The sequence below is a fragment of the Lepidochelys kempii genome, chromosome 1, assembly GCF_965140285.1.
Source record: "Lepidochelys kempii isolate rLepKem1 chromosome 1, rLepKem1.hap1, whole genome shotgun sequence".
In the NCBI taxonomy this organism is placed as follows: Eukaryota; Metazoa; Chordata; order Testudines; family Cheloniidae; genus Lepidochelys; species Lepidochelys kempii.
Window position 1 is genome coordinate 130,165,702 of NC_136380.1, and position 12,071 is coordinate 130,177,772.

Below are 12,071 nucleotides of genomic sequence, written 5' to 3' on the forward strand. Positions count from 1 at the left end.
CCGTGGAAATGATGGTCAATACTGAACAAAATATTCTCAATGAAGTCTAGTGAAACAACAGTATCACTTTTTTAAAAATCAAATTCTTTCTTTCTCTTGAATCCTCACAGTATCTTTAATTTAAAACAAAACAACTCAGAAACCATCTTTAGCCATAAAAACAGATGATGATTTAAAAGATTTTCCTTTAATATTTACTTACCATTTCTTTGATCAGTAGGATGAATAATTATTTAATTTAACACGCACACTCTTATTTTAGTACATTGGCCTTACTTAATATCTGCCTACATTAAAATAAATATTTCACTGACTGGCCAATTCACTTAAAAGACTCAAATCCTTCAGTTTCATTTTTTGTATTATTATTAGATAGGTCTTTGGCATGTGGGCCAACTTTGATATCCCACAATCGATATCAATTTCTTGTGGCTGTAATCAGCAGACAAGACTGTCGAAATCTGCAGATAGGTAAGCAAAGCTGGCATACAAAGATAAATTCACAACCTGGTGCATTACAATGCAATGAATAAATAGCAATGTTTCAGATGCAACACAGAGTAAGTAATGTCTAATATTCCTGGGCTAAGGAGCTCCACCAGATGTAACAATTCAATAGCTGAGTGGTTTCCCCTTTCATGAGTTAGTTTTCCACTCCACAAGCTATTTTACTCCTGTGCCAATAATTACATATCTCTGTCAATTATATTTGATGCGGAACTTTGAAATAATTCTCATTTTTAAAAAATCCAACATATATTGCATTTCCTTTGCTTTAAAGCCCACTGATACTTTGGATCAGACCTCAAGCAGTTTGTTGTGCAGTCCTTCCACATATAGAACTACCATAGATTTTAATGGTCACTATTTAAAAAAAGGAAGGGGAAAGGTAGAGTATGACTGATATTTCAGGTAAAGTATGACTGAAGTCTGACAGATTACAAATTAGAGGTGGATATGTTAAAAAAAATGATAAGCATGACCTTCTTTTAAGAGATCACAGGACAAGTCCTCTAGACAAATTAAGCTTTTAAGAGTGCCCCCACAGTTAATCCTACAATGTGTTTGTTATGTCTTTTGTTCTTCAAATAAATGCCTAACATAAAGGAATTGAGGTAAATGGAAGGCAAGCAGAGAATAGACAAAGTGTTCAAGGAAGAAATTAGGAGGAAGGTGAATTTGGGGCTCTCAGTGATAGGCTTAAGAGTTCACATTTGAGATGAACATTTGAACATGTGATAAGAATGGGATATGAACAACCAGCAAAGATAGCTTGGGAGGAAGAGGATAGCAAGAAAAAATGTGGAAGACCGAGGATATGATGGAAAGGCTCCATCAAGAGAAGTTTTGAGAGAAAAGAAGTGGAACTCCAAGACCTATGAATTTATGCTATGAACTGGAAGGAGTGGTGAAGAATTGTGGGTATCTCTGACCCGGTGTAAACAGGAAAGGGAGAAAGAAAGAAAAGGGAGACATAATACCAAGGAACCACAGGAGCACAGTGGGGGACTGTAAACAGGTGCTAATCCAGGGTGCCCCCCTCATAGACTGGGATGACACTGCAGGCACCCTGCCTCAGTTTCGTTTTCAGTCCTCAAAAATAATTCACATACACCTAGAGTCTTTTAAAAAAATGTTCCCCTTCTCTTGGGATCTAATTTATTAAATGTCATTCAGATCCCAAAAATGCCCCAGAAGGTCCAGAATAATCAGTGTGCTGATCTTCCGTGCACAATGTAGAGCTTATTTGTTTGAGCAGGCCCTGGCAGAGGGCTGAGGCAGTGATAGGGAGTGGACATCTGGTGGAAAAGTGGCATGTTTTTTTTTAAGCTGTATTGATCACAGCTGATCATGACTGGGGTTCAAGTAATGTGCAACGGGGGAGAGCGGAAGAAGAAGTGCTGCTGCGTTGGCTAATAGTTACTGTATATATCCTCAAAAAGAAAAGGAGTACTTGTGGCACCTTAGAGACTAACCAATTTATTTGAGCATGAGCTTTCGTGAGCTACAGCTCACTTCATCGGATGCATACCGTGGAAACTGCAGCAGACTTTATATATACACAGAGAATATGAAACAATACCTCCTCCCACCCCACTGTCCTGCTGGTAATAGCTTATCTAAAGTGATCATCAGGTGGGCCATTTCCAGCACAAATCCAGGTTTTCTCACCCTCCACCCCCCCCCCCCCACAAATTCACTCTCCTGCTGGTGATAGCCCATCCAAAGTGACAACTCTTTACACAATGTGCATGATAATCAAGTTGGGCCATTTCCTGCACAAATCCAGGTTTTCTCACATCCCCCCCACCCCCATACACACACAAACTCACTCTCCTGCTGGTAATAGCTCATCCAAACTGACCACTCTCCAAGTTTAAATCCAAGTTAAACCAGAACATCTGGGGGGGGGGGCTAGGAAAAAACAAGAGGACACAGGCTACCTTGCATAATGACTTAGCCACTCCCAGTCTCTATTTAAGCCTAAATTAATAGTATCCAATTTGCAAATGAATTCCAATTCAGCAGTTTCTCGCTGGAGTCTGGATTTGAAGTTTTTTTGTTTTAAGATAGCGACCTTCATGTCTGTGATTGCGTGACCAGAGAGATTGAAGTGTTCTCCGACTGGTTTATGAATGTTATAATTCTTGACATCTGATTTGTGTCCATTTATTCTTTTACGTAGAGACTGTCCAGTTTGACCAATGTACATGGCAGAGGGGCATTGCTGGCACATGATGGCATATATCACATTGGTTGATATGCAGGTGAACGAGCCTCTGATAGTGTGGCTGATGTTATTAGGCCCTGTGATGGTGTCCCCTGAATAGATATGTGGACACAGTTGGCAACGGGCTTTGTTGCAAGGATAAGTTCCTGGGTTAGTGGTTCTGTTGTGTGGTATGTGGTTGTTGGTGAGTATTTGCTTCAGGTTGCGGGGCTGTCTGTAGGCAAGGACTGGCCTGTCACCCAAGATTTGTGAGAGTGCTGGGTCATCCTTTAGGATAGGTTGTAGATCCTTAATAATACGTTGGAGGGGTTTTAGTTGGGGGCTGAAGGTGACGGCTAGTGGCGTTCTGTTATTTTCTTTGTTAGGCCTGTCCTGTAGTAGGTAACTTCTGGGAACTCTTCTGGCTCTATCAATCTGTTTCTTTACTTCTGCAGGTGGGTATTGTAGTTGTAAGAAAGCTTGACAGAGATCTTGTAGGTGTTTGTCTCTGTCTGAGGGGTTGGAGCAAATGCGGTTGTATCGCAGAGCTTGGCTGTAGACGATGGATCGTGTGGTGTGGTCAGGGTGAAAGCTGGAGGCATGCAGGTAGGAATAGCGGTCAGTAGGTTTCCGGTATAGGGTGGTGTTTATGTGACCATTGTTTATTAGCACTGTAGTGTCCAGGAAGTGGATCTCTTGTGTGGACTGGACCAGGCTGAGGTTGGTGGTGGGATGGAAATTGTTGAAATCATGGTGGAATTCCTCAAGGGCTTCTTTTCCATGGGTCCAGATGATGAAGATGTCATCAATATAGTGCAAGTAGAGTAGGGGCTTTAGGGGACGAGAGCTGAGGAAGCGTTGTTCTAAATCAGCCATAAAAATGTTGGCATACTGTGGGGCCATGCAGGTACCCATAGCAGTGCCGCTGATCTGAAGGTACACATTGTCCCCAAATGTGAAATAATTATGGGTAAGGTGTATATATAAAGTCTGCTGCAGTTTCCACGGTATGCATCCGATGAAGTGAGCTGTAGCTCACGAAAGCTCATGCTCTAATAAATTGGTTAGTCTCTAAGGTGCCACAAGTACTCCTTTTCTTTTTGCGAATACAGACTAACACGGCTGTTACTCTGAAACCTGTATATATCCTGTTCTTGTGTTTTTCCAGTGTATGATAAAGGACATTGCTTAGACAACCTTCGGTGTGGAGTTTGTAGAAGAATGAACAGTAAAACAATATATACAACTATTAATAATCCTTAGCTCTTATACTGCACTTTTCATCTGCAGATCTTAAAGCACTTCACAAAGGAAGTTTACATCACAACATTAAATAATTACTGCATCAGAAACCTCCTTTCCAATAAGAGCATAAGAACGGCCATACTGCATCAGACCAAAGGTCCATCCAGCCCCGAATCCTGTCTACCAATAGTGGCCAATGCCAGGTGCCCCAGGGGGAGTGAACCTAACAGGTAATGTTCAGGTGATCTCTCTCCTGCCATCCATCTCCACCCTCTGACAAACAGGCTACGGACACCATTCCTTACCCATCCTGTCTAATAGCCATTAATGGACTAAACCTCCATGAATTTATCCAGTTCTCTTTTAAACCCTCTCATAGTCCTAGCCTTCACAACCTCCTCAGGCAAGGAGTTCCACAGGTTGACTGTGTGCTGAGTGAAGAAGAACTTCCTTTTATTTGTTTTAAACCTGCTACCCATTAATTTCATTTGGTGGCCCCTAGTTCTTATATTATGGGAACAAGTAAATAACTTTTCCTTATTCACTTTCTTCACACCACTCATGATTGTATATACCTCTATCATATCCCCCCTTAGTCTCCTCTTTTCTAAGATGAAAAGTCCTAGCCTCTTTAATCTCTCCTCATATGGGACCGGTTACAAACCCCTAAACCTTTTCTAATGCCAGTATATCTTTTTTAGATGAGGAGACCACATCTGTACGCAGTATTAAAGATGTGAGCGTACCATAGATTTATATAAGGGCAATAAGATATTCTCCGTCTTATTCTCTATCCCTTTTTTAATGATTCCTAAAATCCTGTTCACTTTTTTGACTGCCGCTGTACCCTGCATGGATGTCTTCAGAGAACTATCCACAATGACTCCAAGATCTCTTTCCTGATTAGTTGTAGCTAAATTAGCCCCCATCATATTGTATGTATAGTTGGGGTTATTTTTTCCAATGTGCTTTACTTTACATTTATCCACATTAAATTTCATTTTCCATTTTGTTGCCCAATCACTTAGTTTTGTGAAATCTTTGTGAAGTTCTTCACGGTCTGCTTTGGTTTTAACTATCTTGAGCAGTTTAGTATCATCTGCAAACTTTGCCACTGTTTACCCCTTTCTCCAGATCATTTATGAATACCTTGAATAGGATTGGTCCTAGGACTGACCCTTAGGGAACACCACTAGTTACCCCTCTCCATTCTGAAAATTTACCATTTATTCCTACCCTTTGTTCCCTGTCTTTTAACCAGTTCCCAATCCATGAAAGAATCTTCCCTCTTATCCCATGACAACTTAATTTATGTAAGAGCCTTTGGTGAGGGACCTTGTCAAAGGCTTTCTGGAAATCTAAGTACACTATGTCCACTGCACTACACAATGCTCCCCCGAACCATCTATCATGTGCTATCTCATGTAGTTTGTCTATTTTAAGGCCTTTGCCCTTCCTATGACTCCAAAAGGGCTCCTCAGATGCCCAAGTTTCCATTCACTCAAATCTAGTTGAATCCTGTGTAAACTCCTTGAGGCAGGGATTGTTTTTGCTATCTCCTGGTACTGCCCCTTGATTATCTTTGGTGCTTAAAAACAATGAATAAATAATAGTAATTAAAATATTCTCCCCAATTTAACATTCATAGGATTTCTTTGTGCTCCTCTAATTATCCTTTTACCTGAATTCTGCTTATTTTATAGATCTCCCAATTCTCCCTGCCAGATTGTTTGTAAATTTAAACAATTTTAGATTATATTTTAAACTGTGTACATCCCTGTTTAACCTCTGTTGTCCATTTACAGTACTTGTTTAGACTTAATCTGCACGAGTTGCCACTGCTGTCTTTTCAACAATTTCTTAAATACAATACTTCCTCTCTCTATGTTCTTTGGACATAAGCAATTTGCAGGTTACATCAACAGTCATATAAAAGGGGGGCTTATAACAGATGCAAGACTGAGCGAGGAAGTCTTAAATCAGTGTTAGCCTGATAAGAAGTGACTTTGTATTCTTCACTGTTCTCACACCTAATTTTAATGTAGGATTTCAAATCTTAGGGCACTTAGCACTCCTTTTAAGTATGCTTTTCTGAAATCAGAAACATTTATTTCCTCCAGGACATCAGATTTCCCTCATTGTGTATCTCAATGATTTGATGAAGTTATAATCACTAGATCATCTGGACCCATGGAAAAGAAGCCCTTGAGGAATTCCACCATGATTTCAACAATTTCAATCCCACCACCAACCTCAGCCTGGTCCAAGAGATCCACTTCCTGGACACTACAGTGCTAATAAACAATGATCACATAAACACCACCCTATACCGGAAACCTACTGACCGCTATTCCTACCTGCATGCCTCCAGCTTTCACCCTGACCACACCACACGATCCATCGTCTACAGCCAAGCTCTGCGATACAACCGCATTTGCTCCAACCCCTCAGACAGAGACAAACACCTACAAGATCTCTGTCAAGCTTTCTTACAACTACAATACCCACCTGCAGAAGTAAAGAAACAGACTGATAGAGCCAGAAGAGTTCCCAGAAGTTACCTACTACAGGACAGGCCTAACAAAGAAAATAACAGAACGCCACTAGCCGTCACCTTCAGCCCCCAACTAAAACCCCTCCAACGCATTATTAAGGATCTACAACCTATCCTAAAGGATGACCCAGCACTCTCACAAATCTTGGGTGACAGGCCAGTCCTTGCCTACAGATAGCCCCGCAACCTGAAGCAAATACTCACCAACAACCACATACCACACAACAGAACCACTAACCCAGGAACTTATCCTTGCAACAAAGCCCGTTGCCAACTGTGTCCACATATCTATTCAGGGGACACCATCACAGGGCCTAATAACATCAGCCACACTATCAGAGGCTCGTTCACCTGCACATCCATCAATGTGATATATGCCATCATGTGCCAGCAATGCCCCTCTGCCATGTACATTGGTCAAACTGGACAGTCTCTACGTAAAAGAATAAATGGACACAAATCAGATGTCAAGAATTATAACATTCATAAACCAGTCGGAGAACACTTCAATCTCTCTGGTCACGCAATCACAGACATGAAGGTCGCTATCTTAAAACAAAAAAACTTCAAATCCAGACTCCAGCGAGAAACTGCTGAATTGGAATTCATTTGCAAATTGGATACTATTAATTTAGGCTTAAATAGAGACTGGGAGTGGCTAAGTCATTATGCAAGGTAGCCTGTGTCCTCTTGTTTTTTCCTAGCCCCCCCCCCCCCCAGATGTTCTGGTTTAACTTGGATTTAAACTTGGAGAGTGGTCAGTTTGGATGAGCTATTACCAGCAGGAGAGTGAGTTTGTGTGTGTATGGGGGTGGGGGGGATGTGAGAAAACCTGGATTTGTGCAGAAAATAGCCCAACTTGATTGTCATGCACATTGTGTAAAGAGTTGTCACTTTGGATGGGCTATCACCAGCAGGAGAGTGAATTTGTGGGGGGGGGGGGTGGAGGGTGAGAAAACCTGGATTTGTGCTGGAAATGGCCCACCTGATGATCACTTTAGATAAGCTATTACCAGCAGGACAGTGGGGTGGGAGGAGGTATTGGTTCATATTCTCTGTGTATATATAAAGTCTGCTGCAGTTTCCACGGTATGCATCCGATGAAGTGAGCTGTAGCTCACGAAAGCTTATGCTCAAATAAATTGGTTAGTCTCTAAGGTGCCACAAGTACTCCTTTTGTTTTTGTGAATACAGACTAACACGGCTGTTACTCTGAAACCTGTCACTAGATCTTTGATGCTCCTCAAATTCAGTTTACTTAGCATACTGGGTTTATTTCCTAGGATTAGATCAACAATAACCTCTGACTTTGAAGGTTCTATGCAAATGCAATACAAATGCAAATGCAATGAAGACATATGTTCTATCACTATTATTGCATAGTTATCCTAGTCATTATTTGAGAAATAAACTCCCCCATTACTGAAGTCCTGGCTTTCTGACATGCTGTTCTTGACCCAGTCTATCCAACTGCCCTGGAGGTCTCTAGCAATCCCATAGCATCTCCAGAAACAAACCAAACACATTTAAGAAAGGGTTTTCAAAATTGCTCAGTGATGTTGTTAGGGCTTGTCTCCACATGAAAGTTAACCTGAAACAAAGTAAAGTGGAAATTAAAACCAAATTAACTGTTTGTGATTAAACTCCATTTGTTGGGGCTCTTATTCTGAAGTAACTTAATCAATTTCCAAAAGCATATAAACTAATTTGGAATAAGGTACCCTTATTCAGGATAAAAACATCCATACATTGTGCTAATCAGTAATAGCTCTTCCGGAATAACTCTCCATGCAGACAAGCTCCAACTTTGCTTCCATCAGAAACAATGGAAAGCATTCTTATTAACTTCAGTGTCAGCAGTCATGTCAATGCTGAGTTTTATTGAAAATCCAACATTTAGTATCCTTAAATTTTGCCTAGACTGTTCATTGAGTCAGTTACAAGATTTGTAAAAGTTTCCCTGTCAGCGCAGTATCATCCATATTTAACATTAAAACCATCTTAAGTTATTTTGCTGATCTTTTTAATAAAAATCCATATTCTGGTATTTTATATCCCTGTTCATTTCTCTAGATCACTCTCGTCATTCCATTACTTTCACACTTTCCCTTGAAATTCTCTAAACTACAAGTCAGCAAACTTGTTATATGTGTTGTTTACACTCATTCAGAGAATAGTGGTCTAAATCCACAGTTGTGTGTGGCCAGCTTTATGCTGCTCTCCCAACATAAGCAGCATTAAAGTCAGGATTACTGGCCACCAAAAGATGCCCTTAAATTGTTTTGTCTGCCAAAACAGAGTTTTCAGAATGCAGAAGGACAGAGAAAGCAAGAGGCAGGCCTCACAGTTGGAAAGGGAGAAGGGACATAACCCATTGCAACTGGGAAGGCATCAGAGATATGCAAATGGAGAGAGCTTGTGCCATTTCTCATCAATATTGGAAGGTAAAACACAAAGAGCCAGGTATGGTCATCAGCTAACTTGGGAGCAATTATACAGTATCAAGAACGAACACTAAGGAAAGGTAGTGCCTGACTGATGTTCTTAGAAACCAGACTGATTTGACTGGAATTCCTCCCACATCAGATATGACAGTCTGTCACTGTATGTTGTTTCCTGTCTGACAGTGCCATTAAGTCTATCGCTATGAATCTGTTAAGTCTGCCTGGAGAGCTATGACATATGAAACCAACCTATTACATCTCTGTTTGACTCATGCCCCATTTTCAGACAGGAAACAACATGCAGTGCTAACTAAAAGGTCTGCTCATATTCAGGGGAGGAATCCCACTCCTGTGGTCACAGATGATCTCTCCATACCCCTTTGCTACAGCAGTTCATGAACTGCTGGAGAAGAGTGCTATTGGCCTCTAATTGTGAGGCAAACATGCAGCCGAACTAGGGCTGCTTTCTCAGCTGCTGCGATGAGTCAGCACCCAGCCAACAATGAGTCAGTCTTCAGGCATACAGCAGCAGCCTATCACAGAGCGGAACCTGGGTCAGATGACCCCAGACTCAGGTATTTCCACAGCCCCAGTAGTGCTGCAGATCAGTCTGAGCAACAGTGTTACCTGGTCAGGAATTCTGCTGTTGCCTTTCAGTGCACCAAACTCCTCCTCCTCCTCCTCCTCCTCCTCCTGCTCCTGCTGACCCCAGTCCTTGCCCTGCTCTAGCCTCACTCCAGCCTTGTCGCCAACCTGCTCCAGCCTGGTCTCCACCTCCTGATCCCTCCTACACCCTTGGACTCTGACTGGCCAGCTTTGACCTTTGGCACTTATCTGGACTCTGACTTTGGTACTGACTTGGCTCGTCTTTGAACTCTGACTACCCGGCTTTGACCTCTGGCCCACACCTGGTCTCTGGCTATGGTTCTGACTCTGGTTTGTCTGCAGACTCTGATCTCGATTTTGACCCTGGCCTGTCCCTGGATCTTGATTCCAGGAACACTCTTGGCCCAAGACCAACCTTACACCCAGCTGTGATCTGTGCTACAACTGCTAGGCCTGATTATCAGAGGCAGTGCCTGACATTAGGAACAAAGAATGTAGGGCACACTTACATGATGGGAGACTTTATCTTATGAAGCAGTGACTCTGAAAAAGATTTGGGGGTCGTGGTGGATAATCAGCTGAACATGAGCTCCCAGTGTGACACTGTGGCCAAAATGACTCATGAAATTGTAAGGGGACTGTTGCCCCCTTACTAACATTCAGTGGGGGTGTTTTGGTTGGCTAGCTCCGAGTACTAAAAGGGGAAGGGTTGATGGGGAATCAGGACCTTGAGACTTATAGTCCCCAGGAACAATGGGGAGAGGCCAATGCTCCAGGTCAGCCTGAATGACAGGGCGAGCAGGCTAATCAGGGAGTCAGGAGGCCAGGGAGGTCCCGTCTTCCCTGTGAGTTGGATTTGCCTGGGTCAGACAGAGTGGGGCTGAGCTAAGGAGAAAGCAGGGGCCCAAGCTAAGCTGGGGAGCAGAGCTATGCCAGATCCCGAGGGACCAGAAAAGCAGCCCAGAGAAAGCAGACCCTGTCCTGGGAGCAGAGCTGCAGCCCCAAAGCCAGAGGCACAGTCCAGAGAGAGCAGATTTGCCCTGGGAGCAGAGCTGCAGTAACCAGAGCCAGAGGGGCCAGGAAAGCAGCCCAGGAAGTGGGTCAGTGTTGGGAGCAGAGTCACAGAAGCAGCCTGCAGAGCAGACCTGTCCTGGGAGCAGAGCTCCAGCAACCAGAGCCAGAGGGGCCAAGGAAGCAGCCCAGGGAGCTGGAGGCAGAGCAGCAGAGACCGAGTGGTGGAGCTGGGGCTGGAGCAGTCTGGAGCTGGGTGCGGTGAGCAGCTGAGGAGAGCGAGGGGGACCCTGGGCAGTGGGCCCAGCACAGGGAGACGCCTCAGCCAAGAGGCTCTGCAGGCCAGGCTTGGATCATAACCCCGACAGAGTGGGGACGACACTGGGAAGAAGGGTCCTACCACTTAGAGCTTGAGAGCGTGTGGCCACCACCAGAGCAAGTGTCCAACCCACAGCATCCCTGCAGCATGGCCAGGGCCTGAGAAGGAGGCCTGGGACTTACAAGGAATAGACTGGGAATTGCCCGGACATTCCAGAGACACTGTGATGTTCCCTGCCACAGAGCGGGGTGATGTGTTTCCTTTAACCTTTCCCATTTTTCCTTATTCTTTTTAAAATTAATTGTTGATTAAATAACTTGCATTTGCTTTAACTTGTATGTAATGGTCAGTGGGTCAGAGAAGTGCCCAGTGCAGAGAGAGTACCCCGGAGTGGGGACACCCTAGCCCCTGTCCTAGGTGACCACAGCAGGGTTGGGAGTCGAGCCCCCCATACTGCTGGAATACTGTGCCCCATGATGGTGTCCACAATTTAAGAAGGATTTTGATAAACTGGAGAGAGTTCAGAGAAGAGTCATGACAATGATTAAAGGATTAGAAAAAATACTTTATAGTGATAGAATCAACAAATTCCATCTACTTAGTTTAACAAAGAGAATGTTTAGGGGTGACTTGGTTTCAGCCTATAAGTTCCTACAGGGGAACAGATATTTAATAATGGGCTCTTCAGTCTAGTAGAGAAAGATATAACATGATCAAATGGCTGGAATTTGAATCTAGAAAAATTCAGACTGAAAATAAGGTGTACATTTTTAACAGGGGGAGTAATTAATCATTGGAACAACTTACCAAGGGTTGTGATGGATTCTCCATTACTGACAAGTTTTAAATCAAGGTGGGATGTTTTTTCTAAAAGAAATGTTCTCGGAATTATTTTGGGGGAGTTCTATTGCCTGTGTGATACAGGAGATCAGACTAGAGCATCACAATGGTCCCTTCCAGCCTTGGAATCGCTATGAATTTTTACTATGCTTGAGTAATCAGTAGCACAAGGGCGCTGAAAACTACATCCTTATAGAGAGTGGATGAACTGGTGGGAAAGAGTGTAACACACTAAATAAATTCGGGAATCCATTGATACACTTGCCTTCTTGTCCACTTGATCATAGATCCTTGACCAGGCTCAATTGGGTACTCTCTGGCTTGTCCACAGTTACCACAAAC

General features: G+C 43.1%; 1 protein-coding gene across 4 annotated transcripts in view; it reads right to left on the minus strand.

The window, feature by feature from the left end:
• The window catches only part of NLGN4X (neuroligin 4 X-linked), a 251,139-nt gene that overhangs the window by 209,429 nt on the left and 29,639 nt on the right, over positions 1-12,071 (minus strand). The window lies entirely within an intron of this gene.